The sequence below is a fragment of the Pleurodeles waltl genome, chromosome 4_2 (genome assembly GCF_031143425.1).
Source record: "Pleurodeles waltl isolate 20211129_DDA chromosome 4_2, aPleWal1.hap1.20221129, whole genome shotgun sequence".
In the NCBI taxonomy this organism is placed as follows: domain Eukaryota; kingdom Metazoa; phylum Chordata; class Amphibia; order Caudata; family Salamandridae; genus Pleurodeles; species Pleurodeles waltl.
In genome coordinates this window covers 310,370,266-310,382,369 of record NC_090443.1, presented here as the reverse complement: position 1 = coordinate 310,382,369, position 12,104 = coordinate 310,370,266, and positions in this window count along the sequence as shown.

Sequence of the window (12,104 nt, the reverse complement as noted above, 5' to 3'; positions counted from 1 at the left end):
TATAGAGACAGGGACTGCCTGCTCCGAAGAGACAGAGAAGCTGGACCCTTTGAGGTGGAAAATCGAGCGGTGACGCTATTCCCCGACTTCACCTTGGAAGTCCAGCTGAAACGTGCTTCATTCTTGAATGTGAAGAAAGCCCTCCGTGAGGCAGGAATCCAATGCTCACTCCTCTTTCCGGTAAAATTAAGAGTGATCCTGGATGGCAAAACCGTGTTCCTACAATCGCCGGAAGAAGCATGGGAATGCTTGGAATCGAAGGGCCTAGCGGAAGGCCGTCGTGGCCAGAATGGACGGGCTGCCCGCACGGACCACAGAGGAAGGAAAAGACAATGCAACAGAGACCGGCCACCCACAGGGCCAACCAGGGCCCAAAAAGAGTTAGCAAAAAAGGAGGCCCTAGACGCGGCCACCTCCGTGTGAGGGAGCGCGCCCTCTCCGGACAATAGTGCAAAAGACTCGGGCGGTCATTCTGACCCTGGCGGTTGAAAAAAGCCAGAGCAGAGGGCCGTGGAAGCACCGCCAACAGGCTGGCGGTGCTTCATGGGCAATTCTGACCGCGGCGGTAAAGCCGCGGTCAGAAAAGGGCAACCGGCGTTTTCCCGCCGGTTTACCCCTTGCCCAAAGAATCCTCCATGGCGGCGCTGCTCGCAGCACCGCCATGGGGATTCCGACCCCCTTCCCGCCATCCTGGTCCTGGCGGTAAAAACCGCCAGGAACAGGATGGCGGGAACGGGTGTCGTGGGGTCCCTGGGGGCCCCTGCACTGCCCATGCCACTGGCATGGGCAGTGCAGGGGCCCCCTAACAGGGCCCCATAATGATTTTCAGTGTCTGCCTAGCAGACACTGAAAATCGCGACGGGTGCCACTGCACCCGTCGCACCCCAGCAACTCCGCCGGCTCCATTCGGAGCCGGCTTCATCGTTGCTGGGTCTTTCCTGCTGGGCCGGCAGGCGGCCTTTTGGCGGTCGTCCACCGGCCCAGCGGGTAAGCCAGAATGGCCGCCGCAGTCTTTTGACCGCGGTGCAGTCATTCAGCGGTAACCGCATGGCGGGCGGCGACTGCCGCCCGCCGCGGTTGGAATGAACGCCTCGGTCTGTCTCTTCGGAGGGGGGCTCCAGCTATGCCGGAGATGCCCCTAGAGTGACTCCCCAAACATCGGATGAACTGGCCTAAGTATCTTCCCAACCGGCCCCGGAGGAGCAGGGAACATTGTTGAAGAAGCCTCGACGACCTCGCAGCCACCCCCTCTACTGGTTTCTCAGACATTCAATCAGAATGGCGAGAACTCAAATTGACTTGTTATTACTGCACTGTTGCAATGTTTGCTGGGCAACCTGCAGTTTGAGAGGTGCCCTGGGGTTTGGGCGTTGGGGTTTACAACTAAGTTTTTTGATGGTGACACTGGGGTTACGAATTACCCACATTAAGCTCAACGAGATGGGTGAGGAACTCAGACACTGGAGGGAAGGGGGGAATCGGACGGTTTACCACACCCCAAAATGGCTAACTATTCCTTCCTGACTTGGAACATTAGGGGACTGGGTCCGCCCTCTAAGAGGCATTGTGTGCTCTCGTATTTGAAACGGAAGGGGGTGCATGTCGCCCTATTGCAAGAAACCCATCTTACTGCTACTGAAATAGACAAACTGAGGCGCAGATGGAGGAGTCAGATATTTGCTAGCAAATATTCAGCCTATGCCAGGGGAGCACTAGTGTGGATAAGGGCTGGGGTTCCTTTTGAGGTTAATTCCACCAATATTGACCATGAGGGCAGATTTGTGATAGTGGGGGGCTGCCTCCACGGAGTCCCAACCACCTTATGTAGTATATACGCCCCTAATCAGGACCAGATCCCCTTTTCACAGCAACTGTCTGGTCATCTCACAGTAGGAGCGGGGAGGAGTTATTCATCGGAGGAGATTTTAATAGTGTACTGGACGTGGACATGGACAGCTCCACCCTGCCACTTAAGGGGGCGATAACACATAAAATAGCCAACTATTCCCGAGAATGGATGCTGGGTTGGGGACTGACAAATGCCTGGCGCGCTCAACATCCGACAGACAGGGACTGTTCATATTACTCTAGCCTGCACCGACTACACACTAGGATAGACAGGATTCTATGCTCTGCACAAGCCGCACAAACTGTAACTCACACTGAATATTTAGGGCGCACCCTGTCCGATCATAACCCTTTATTACTCGTATGGAAGGCAACTGAGGACAGGCCCCGCATCCTGTTATGGAGATTACGATCAGCTACCTTAAAGGATCAAGCATACTGAGAGACACTCTGCTCCCATCTCACAGAACATATCACTTTTAACACTAGTTCAGCGTCATCTAGGGGCATAGAATGGGAAACCCTTAAAGTGGCAGTGAGAGGCCATTGCATGAGTCGGACGGCTGGAATTCAGCACACGCTAGAAAGGGAACTGGTTGAGTTTGAAAAGACCATCCACGAAGAAGAAAGGAACGGTAATGGTACAGGAACAAGAGGTGACAGATTAAAGGAGACAAGGTCTTCGCATTCCCAAATTGAGGAACAGTTGAGGTTACATAGCGCGCAAAGATATTGGGCCTCGGTGCAAGCAGAAGAGGGTAGAGCTGGGAAAATGCTGGCATGGCTGGTGAGACCTGGAGACGAAGGGGCACCTATAGTAAATGTGCGAGACATGAAGGGGAAGCTCAACCATACACCTAAAGAAGTTAATGGGGCCTTCCTAGAGTACTATACTTTTCAGTACAGGCAACCAGATCCGATTTAGTTAAAGCATGTCCAGGCATATTTACACCCATTACCATCGTCCACATTGACAGATAGTGACAGGGATGTCCTGGGGGGCCCGGTGTCGCTAGAAGAGGAGCAGGAAGCCATATCGCAATTAGCGGCCGGGAAAACCCCAGGTACCGATGGTCTACTGATAGACTTTTACAAAAAGTACTCAACACTGCTAGCTCCCAGACTAGAAGAAATATTCACAGAGGCATTTCAATAGGGTATGCTCCCCGGCTCAATGAGAGAGGCCCTGGTAGTCCCCCTGCCCAAGCAGGACACAGGTGAGCTCTCAGTGACCGACTTCCGTCCATTGTCAATGCTAAACTGTGACTTTAAAATTCTCAGTAAACTTATGGCCAATCGGATCCTTCATCGTATCCCTAATTTGATACACCAAAAGCAAAATGGGTTTATCCCGGAACGGAACACCTCCTTGAATCTGAGACGCCTGTTCTCCATCTTGCACATGCCACACACTGAGAAACCCCCAGGGGCAACCCTCCTGGCAATAGACTTCAACAAGGCATTTGCCTCCCTAAGATGGGACTTTCTGCGGACAGTGATGCTCTGAATGGGGCTAGGAGCAAACTGGGTACGCTGGATGGATCTGTTATACGCATCTCCCCTAGCAAAAGTGAAGACCAGAAAGTCGGTCTCAGAGGCATACCCAGTCTACAGGGGCACTAGACAAGGATGTCCTTTGTCCCCACTATTATTTGCCCTAGCTATTAAGCCCCTGGCCAGCCAGCTCCGATCCGCCGGGTCGGGAAGAGGGATAGTATTGGGACAGACTGAAAATATCATCTCACTCTACGCAGAAGACGTCCTAATATATTTGAGGGATGGTGAGACAGGCTTACCCTGGGCATGGAAGGCACTGGACCATTTCGGAACCCTTTCGGGGCTCCGGTTAAATAGAAAAAAGACATTTGTCTTCCTGCTGGACGCGGGCGGAACGCGTCCATCGATATGCCCTGTGGATGTCGTGTGGGCTCCGCACACCTTTAAATATCTGGGCATTCAGGTGTTCCATGACCTAAGAGACTTAAGCGAGGGTAATATAGGTAGGGCCCTCCGAGCACTCCGCTCTTCGGTGGGTTTTTGGAGATCCCTAAAACTGACCATCTCTGCTAGGATATCCCTGTCAAAGATGATAATGCTCCCACGCCTCCTTTACTTCTTTACCAACTTACCGGTAGCGGTGCCCTCGACAAGGTTCCACGAGTTAAACACCCTTCTCAGAGATCTTATATGGGATGGAGGCCGCAGGCGTGCCTCGCTTCCTGTCCTCTGTAGGACGGCGCTTATGGAGGGCCTCAGTGTTGGATAGACACACTGCTTGTGGGGAGAAAGACGGAAACTAGATACTCACACACATGCTCACCCGGACAGGAACACGCAAGGGAGAAAGTATGCTACTGAAAATTGCATTATATTGCTGGAAGCGATGCTCACGCCGAGTGGGAGTAGGGGCAGCATATTCCACAGCTCTTCCTTTGGAGTGGCTGGTATTTCACCCATTAGACGGGTCAACGACTAGCAGGGGCCTAGGGACCTGGGCGAGTAAAGGGGTGAAGACTCTCTGTGATTTCTTTCAGGGTGGAGTATTAAGATCATTCACGGATTTAGTTGAAAGGAATAAAGTACAGACCGGGCAGTTCTTAACCTACCAGCACCGGACTCACCATATTAAAACACACTGGGGAACGATTAATGCAGAACCAGAGACACATAATATTCTGCATATCCTCCTGACCATGGGCGAGGATACCCACCTGGTCACTAAGTTGTACAGGGCCCAAAACGAGAGCACACTGACCCCCTACCAGTCGCTACGAGAGAGATGGGAAAAGATACTAGATAGTACCCTGACAGAGGCGGAGTGGAAGAAAGCCATGGCATGCCCTTGGACAGTATCCAGGAACACACAATTGAGATACATACAATTTAACTATTTGCACAGAACGTATCTCACGCCGCATAGACTAAACATCATCTACGGGGGTGACTCCAGAACAAGTCCTAGATGCAATGAGCTGGATGCAGACTTGGACCATATGCTGTGGCACTGTCCGGGTGTCCAGCGGTCCTGGGAGGTGGTCCTGCACGAACTGGAAAGACCATTGGGTGTCAAATTGGCACAGACCCCATTGCTGTGCCTGCTGGCTCTTCGCTCAGGGCTAGCGGCAGGTACTGTTACTACCCGTTTTCTAGATTTGGCATTAGCACTCTATAGGAGACAAATAACACTAAACTGGAAAGCTCCTGGATGCCCCCCACTAGAGGTGTGGTGTCGCGAAGTTACGAAGTGGGATAGAGCCAAACTTCAGGTCTTGGGGTGCGAAGAAATGAAAGGACTGCGCCAGAAACCCATCGCCCCTTTATGGGAAGGAATCTTAGAAAGATGGGAATGTCGAGATAGTGGCGAGGAAACACACAGGGACTAGCCAGGACATCCACCAGCTAGGAATAGTAGAACTGACAGGTACACTTAAACGCAACACTAATGTCCGGAAAAATGTACGAGGGATTCCAACATCAAGTAAAAAGTAGGCGAGGAAGGCAGCACCTACCTGGATGTAGCGGACACTGTACAAGATCGACCAAAGAATCACATCAAGCACCCACCCACTAGACAAAAGTTACCCCCAAGCAGACACAAATTAAAGTGAGAACATTGTGAGAGGGTTGCAACCTCAAGCGCCTAATTTCTGTTCCCCCCCACTACTGATACTCACCTCAAGTTAATCACCATCATGTAAATAGTTCTATAGAATACCTGTTAAGAAGTTACATAGATTAAGAACACGCTTGAACAAACACTGTCTACAAATCAGAACAGTATAACTTCTATTTGAATTGATTGTTGCTGTCAAATGTACAAGTTATAATTGTATTATCAAAGTATGAGAATAAAATGATAATAAAATATCTTTAAAAAAAAAAGAAAAGACAAGTCTCTGTAGACCCTGTGAGAAGAAAAATGTGGTTTTAGTACCTCATCCACCAGTTCAACTGTTGATTTTTCAGGAAGAAAATGATCATGTATTAATAAAAAGAACGTGATGACAAACCCAATCCAAAGCAGTAAGGCTAGTACGGTCAAGAAAAGCCACATAAGTTCCATGGAAGAAATAAGTAAGTTACTTTAAGCCAATTTATCAGCTTACGTTGTTTTGACAGGTCAGGTGTTGAAGAGGCGAAAGACTCTGAAAAAGTCATCATTGATGTCGCCAAAATACCCAGAAGCAGTTTGTGTAAAAACTAGAGCTGTGTTTGTTGGTAGAGTTGGTGTTTCCTGCAGTGGCACAGAATAAATAGCACCATCCGTCTGTGTTGAAGTCATGTCAAATCGATCAGTAATTTCCATATTATTTGATGTCAGTGGAACCAATGCAAGATCATTTTCCACCGTCCCCAAGCTGGGAGAGGTGTCAGTGTTGCTGCTTACAGCTTGTAGAGGAACTTCTTGACCAGTAGTGAGAGGGATTCAGGAACTACTGGCTGTTCCTTTTGGTCTTCTGTGCAGGATCGGCCACATGGTGTAATTTGACATTGCCGATGGAGACAAAATGATAGTCTTTGTCACCTGCCAACTGTGGTAGAATGACTGTTCTGGTACTGTGTATTCCCAAAACTGGGACCGGTGCACGATAAGGAGGGCCAAATTCCTTTTTCACAGCAACCTTTTCACATTCTAGATCCCCCACTCTAGGAATCCAGCCGGTCGGTGTTACAGGTACATCCTTAATTCCTGTGGAGGCGGCACTGGCAGAAGAGTTGTTGTCACAGGACTGCTGTAATTCCTGTACGACAGTGACACTTTCATTTATGTCAAAAGGTGTTTCTGCCGCATCCATGCCAGGACCATCAAGATCTGGAACATACATTCCAGTTCCGAACAGGCACTCATATGAAGTACGACCCCCCCCCCCAGGGACCTTCTAGGCAGATTGTTAAGTGCTCTCTGGACTACATACAGTTGATTAAGCCAACTACGACCTGTACCTAAGACTCTGGCTGTTAAGGATTGCTCTAAATCACGGTTTAATTGTTCCACAACACTATTTCCCTCAGGATGAAATGGAGACGAGTACCGGAGTTGGACCCCCAATGAAGCCATGGCGTCCCTGAAAGCCCTTGAGGCGAAAGCAGGGCCCTGGTCCGAGTGGAAAGCCGTAACTGCATATGTACCAATAAAGATTTGCAAATCTTTTATAGCAGTCCGAGCGTCAGGCAAGCGTTGTGGCCACACCCATAGAAATCTGGAGCAGGTGTCAACAGCGACTAGGATGTATTTGTATGCAGTGTCCGGTGTTAGGGTAACGCAATGGTCCACGTACACACATTGGAAAGGTTTGTTAGAAATTATGAGGGGTGTCTGCGGTGGCCGCTTAGCAGTGGAAACTTTGATTTGTTGGCAGATGTCACAACAAAGGACATTCTGATTGGCCTCCTTGTATAGGCTTGGCCACCAAAAACAGGCTTGTAGCAATGATATTGTAGCCACCACACCAGCACGGGCAGATGCTGCCCCCTCATGCGTTGCTTTAATCAACTCTGGTCTTATATCTTTATTAGGAAGTTCTCGAACCCCTACGTCTGGTATTTTAACTTCAGCGTTTAGGCAGCCTCCCATTTGGTAGGAATATTTAGCGGGAAATTCTTTTGGATAGGGCGTACCATTAGCCGTATCTTTCACGGCAGCCCATATGTCTGCGCCCGGTTTCGCTCCTGAGCGGATTACTGCAGCAACAGTGGCTGTAGCAACTGCTGACTTTGAGGCTTCATCAGCCAGTGTATTCCCAGCCATTTGTATTCTAATGCGCTGGTGTCCAAGTGTATGTACAACAAGGGCATTTGGTAGCATTACCTTCAGATCAGCTGCTTTGCCCCACCGTAGTCTGTGTTTAATGGTGTTGCCTTTAGAATCTCTGAACCCATTCTGGCGCCAATAATGCAGGTATTCATTGAAGGAATGGACACAATAGTACGAATCACAAACAGTCAGCGTGTGCTGTGCAGGATCCGTGTGTTCCAGTGCTAGTTGTGCTGTGCAATCCCCTAGGGTTTACGTAAATGTATGTAGGGGACACAATTTAGTATCCTCCAGGTAGCCACTTAAGACTTTGCAAGCAGCGGAGTATTGGTGTTTTCTGCCAATTGCAGGTTGTGTAGAGCCATCGGTATACATGACTCTATGATATTGTTCAATAGGCAGTGTGTTTGCTGGAACTGGGTGTTCTAGTTCGTATTGCAAAAATTCTCGAGTTTGTAATTTTGGGTCAAAAATGTAATCTACATCAGTGGCTGTCAAAGACTTGGCCCATTGAATCCAATGTGGATGTAATGCTTTTGCATTAGGAACGCTGGCTTTTGTGATGGCCTTTAGGGCTGGTATTGGAGAAACGACGATAATGCATTTGCCCTGGGCTAGCGGTCTTTCTTTAATGACAGCAATCTGAACAGCAGTGAGAATTTTCTCAGTGGGAGCAAAGCATTGTTCTGCAGCTGAGTATAAATGTGATGAGTATGCTATCGGGATGGTCTCACGCTCATTAAAGGTTACATAGGTGAAACCAATGGAACCAGCAATTACTCTGATGACCAAGTGTGTTTTGTTGTCCCTTGTGTGTAGATGTTGTGCTGCAAGCATGTCTGTCTGCAGGTCTCTGAGAATGCATGGGTGTTCGACTGTCCAAAATTTACTTGAAAAGTCAGGACGTATTAAGTCATTTAAGGATTTTATGCGTGCCGCATAATCCAGAATGTAAGTTCTGCCAAAATTTAGGAAACCCAATAGAGATTGGAGTTTTTTTATCGTATTTGGAGGTTGTAATTGTGTGCATTTTTCTAAGAATTGTGGCGCTAGGCTCTTTCCTTCACTCGATAGCTCATATACCAGAAACAGGACGCTGAGGAAGGCTATTTTTGTTTTTTTAAGTTGTATTTGTAGCCAAATTCAGCAAATCCCACAACAAAGCGGGCTACCCGTCTTAAATGTTGTAGTAATTTATCATCCATAAAATAGATATCATCTACATAGGACAATGCTTTTCAGGGTCAATGTCGTGTAAAATTGCAGTCACACAAGCTTCGAACAGTCCTGGGCTGTTCTTGTACCCCTGGGGTAAACAACAGATTTTTTTTCCGAGAGCCCAGTGCGCTGAATCTTTTTAAATCTCTACTCTCAGGTGCCATATTCTGGCAGAAGAAACCACTGGAAATGTCCAGTGTTGTTTTATATTTTTTTAGCACTATGTTGTTCACTAGTGCTGTGCTATGTGAGTTTTGTATAGCGTATATGTTCGCGTATGACTGTTTAAATGTCTGTAGTTTAAGACTATTCTGTATGAATGGTCCGGTTTAGCTACTGGAAATAAAGGATTGTTCTTTGGGGAGACACAGGGTTCAATTACGCCCTAGTACTCTAGTTGTGTGAGGATTTCTCTCACAGGTGCTTTCACATCATGTTTTATTGGATACTGAGGTTGAGGTTCATTTTTAATTAGTATTACATGGTACGGGGATTCTTTATCCCATCCTACATGGTTACGATATAACACGAGTGCCTTCACCAATACCCAATCGATGGCGTAGGATTCAGCGAGTTCCTCCAGAACAAGGGGCGAGAAAGAAGGTTTAATAACCTCTTCCCCATATGGGCAGGTACGAACAAATTCAGGTGGCCAATCTTGTTCGGCCAGCAAGATATCATACATATTTACCACGCGATCCCAAAAGGTTGCATCTACTATGCATTCAATGTCTCCTTCTAACTGTAGAGTTACTTTATACACCCTATCAGGGGTGGAGACTCGCATGTCTGCAGTTTCTATTTGTAGAAAGTCATCAGTTGCTTTCACCTCCAGATGCTCTAGAAGACTCCAGCAAACTATTTTGGCCTCTGCCACGCTGTATAGCAGCACTAGTGACCACTTCCTGTTCTTCAAGAGGACCATCTTCTTGAGCGCATGTCGTATTGCAACTGCCGCCACTTTTTTCTTTTAAAATTGGGGTTTTTGTTGGGGAAGTTTCTCTTCCTTTTTAACAGAAACCTCTGATGAGCGTTGTGATTCCTGTCTCGGTTTCACGTACTCTGTTTTTCGCTCTGATCGCCCACCTCTCTCACTGCATTTTTCAATGAGTCCTGAAAGGAACATGATTAGCATGTATCAGTATATTGATATCTATCAGGCGTTTTTATATTATCTTTATTTTGGAGATTATGGGGGTCATTCTGAGTTTGGCGGGCGGCGGTTGCCGCCCGCCAAACTACTCCCGTCGAAAGACCGCTCCGCAGTCAAAAGACCGTGGGGGCCATTTCGACTTTCCCGGTGGTCCGGCGGGCGACCGCCAAAAGGGCGTCCGCCGGCCCAGCAGGAAAGGCCCTGCAACACAGAAGCCGGCTCCGGATGGAGCCGGCGGTGTTGCAGGGGTGCGACGGGTGCAGTTGCACCCGTCGCGATTTTCACTGTCTGCAAAGCAGACAGTGAAAATCCTGCTGGGGCCCTGTTAGGGGGCCCCACGACACCCGTTCCCGCCATCCTGTTTCTGGCGGTGAAAACTGCCAGAAACAGGCTGGCGGGAAGGGGGTCGGAATCCCCATGGCGGCGCTGCAAGCAGCGCCGCCATGGAGGATTCCCCCAGCCGGGGGAAATCCGGTGGAAAACCGCCGGACCCAGCTGGGCGACCGCAGCTTCACAGCCGCGGTCGGAATACAAAATGAAGCACCGCCAGCCTGTTGGCGGTGCTTCACCCGGCCTCCACCCTGGCGGTCATAGACCGCCAGGGTCAGAATGAGGCCCTATATCTATTCTGCAGGGTCTCCATATGCAGAGATTCTCCCCTCTCTTTTTTAGGAGTTTTGTTGTTTTATATCCCAGAGTTTCTTGTTACCCTCAGGAGCTTGTTTGGAAAAATCTTTGTTTGATTTTTCCTGAAACTATGGGTTAGTTGGTCTGGCCCCTAGACTATCTCGACGAATACTAGAATAGGTCTCTGCGATAATCCTTGGCAGCTCGCGTTCTTGATCCTATTGAGGTACACCCCAAAGCTGCATGCACACTGCTAGTGCCACTGCTTCCCCTTTAAGAATACTTAAAATAATGAAGGATACTCTGGCAAAATTGCCAATTAATTACATCCCCAAGTCCAGGGCCGGGGCAGCCCTGTATTCATCTTGAATTTGCTTCAACACTTCCGGTAAATTGGCAAGTGTCGGTGTACCGTGTGTGGTGGTATAGAGCACAGCAAATACCGTGCCCTAGGTATTACAGTTATCTACAGTGGGGACCATCCCAAATGGCAAACACATTGTTAGAATTCTATGTTTATCTTGAGGTACCGTATGGGGAAATACCACTTCCAGTGCATTTATTTTTTGAGCTAACCAAAACAGAGTTTCCTCTCATTTGGCGGGTACTTTACCCATAATTGAATGTACAGTTGCAGGGTTAATACCTGACGTCACTGCATGTGGTTGCGCTGGAGCAGCACGCTCTGGGTTTGTATTCAATGTTTGTATTACAAACTGTACTAATCGCCTGTATATCACTGTCAGTTCAGTATATAAGCGACAAACCTCAGCTACTGCTAAATTTGCTACTGCAGGGTGAGGTGTATAAGTGGCCAATAAAGGCCAGGTAGGACCTTCATTACTGAGAGGACCTAACCTAACTGGTAAAATTGTGTGGGTAGGGCGCCATCAAGCCAATTATTATGTTCTTGATAAGATAGAGGTATTTCTAAGTATGTATATGCCCTATATTGTCCAGATACGTTCGCAAGTGTATAGTGATGAAATGTGTTTGTGTTCCCATTAACTGCTGGAAATGTGACCCAAGAATAGAAAAGTTCTGTTCTATAAGCTGCATCTGCATCAACAAGTGTGACAGGCGCCCCCTGGGCTGTGAGGCCATTTGCAAATAAATGTGCAGTCAGGGGTTTTCTCATATTTACTGCAATTGCTACCTGTTATGGATTCGCCAAAGTAGATGGTAAAATTATTCAGAGGTAAGCACACCAAATGAGGATTTTCCTTTTTAGAGTTCAAGCTTGAACAACCTCCAGCATCAGATAGGGTGCCCTACTTAGCTGAGGAGGAAATCCTCGATATCACGGACATCTCCATATATAGAGCACTGAGGTGTCTTTGTATATAGTGAGACAGAGACACTCAGGAGGACGCGGAAATTAGAACCTGTCCAAACGTTGGCGGCGCCATGTCACATAGGCTCTCATTATTCTAATGAGACTACTGGATTCCGAGTGGCAGAATTGCCTGTGGGGTGGGAGACTGAGTCTACCCCACTACAGGT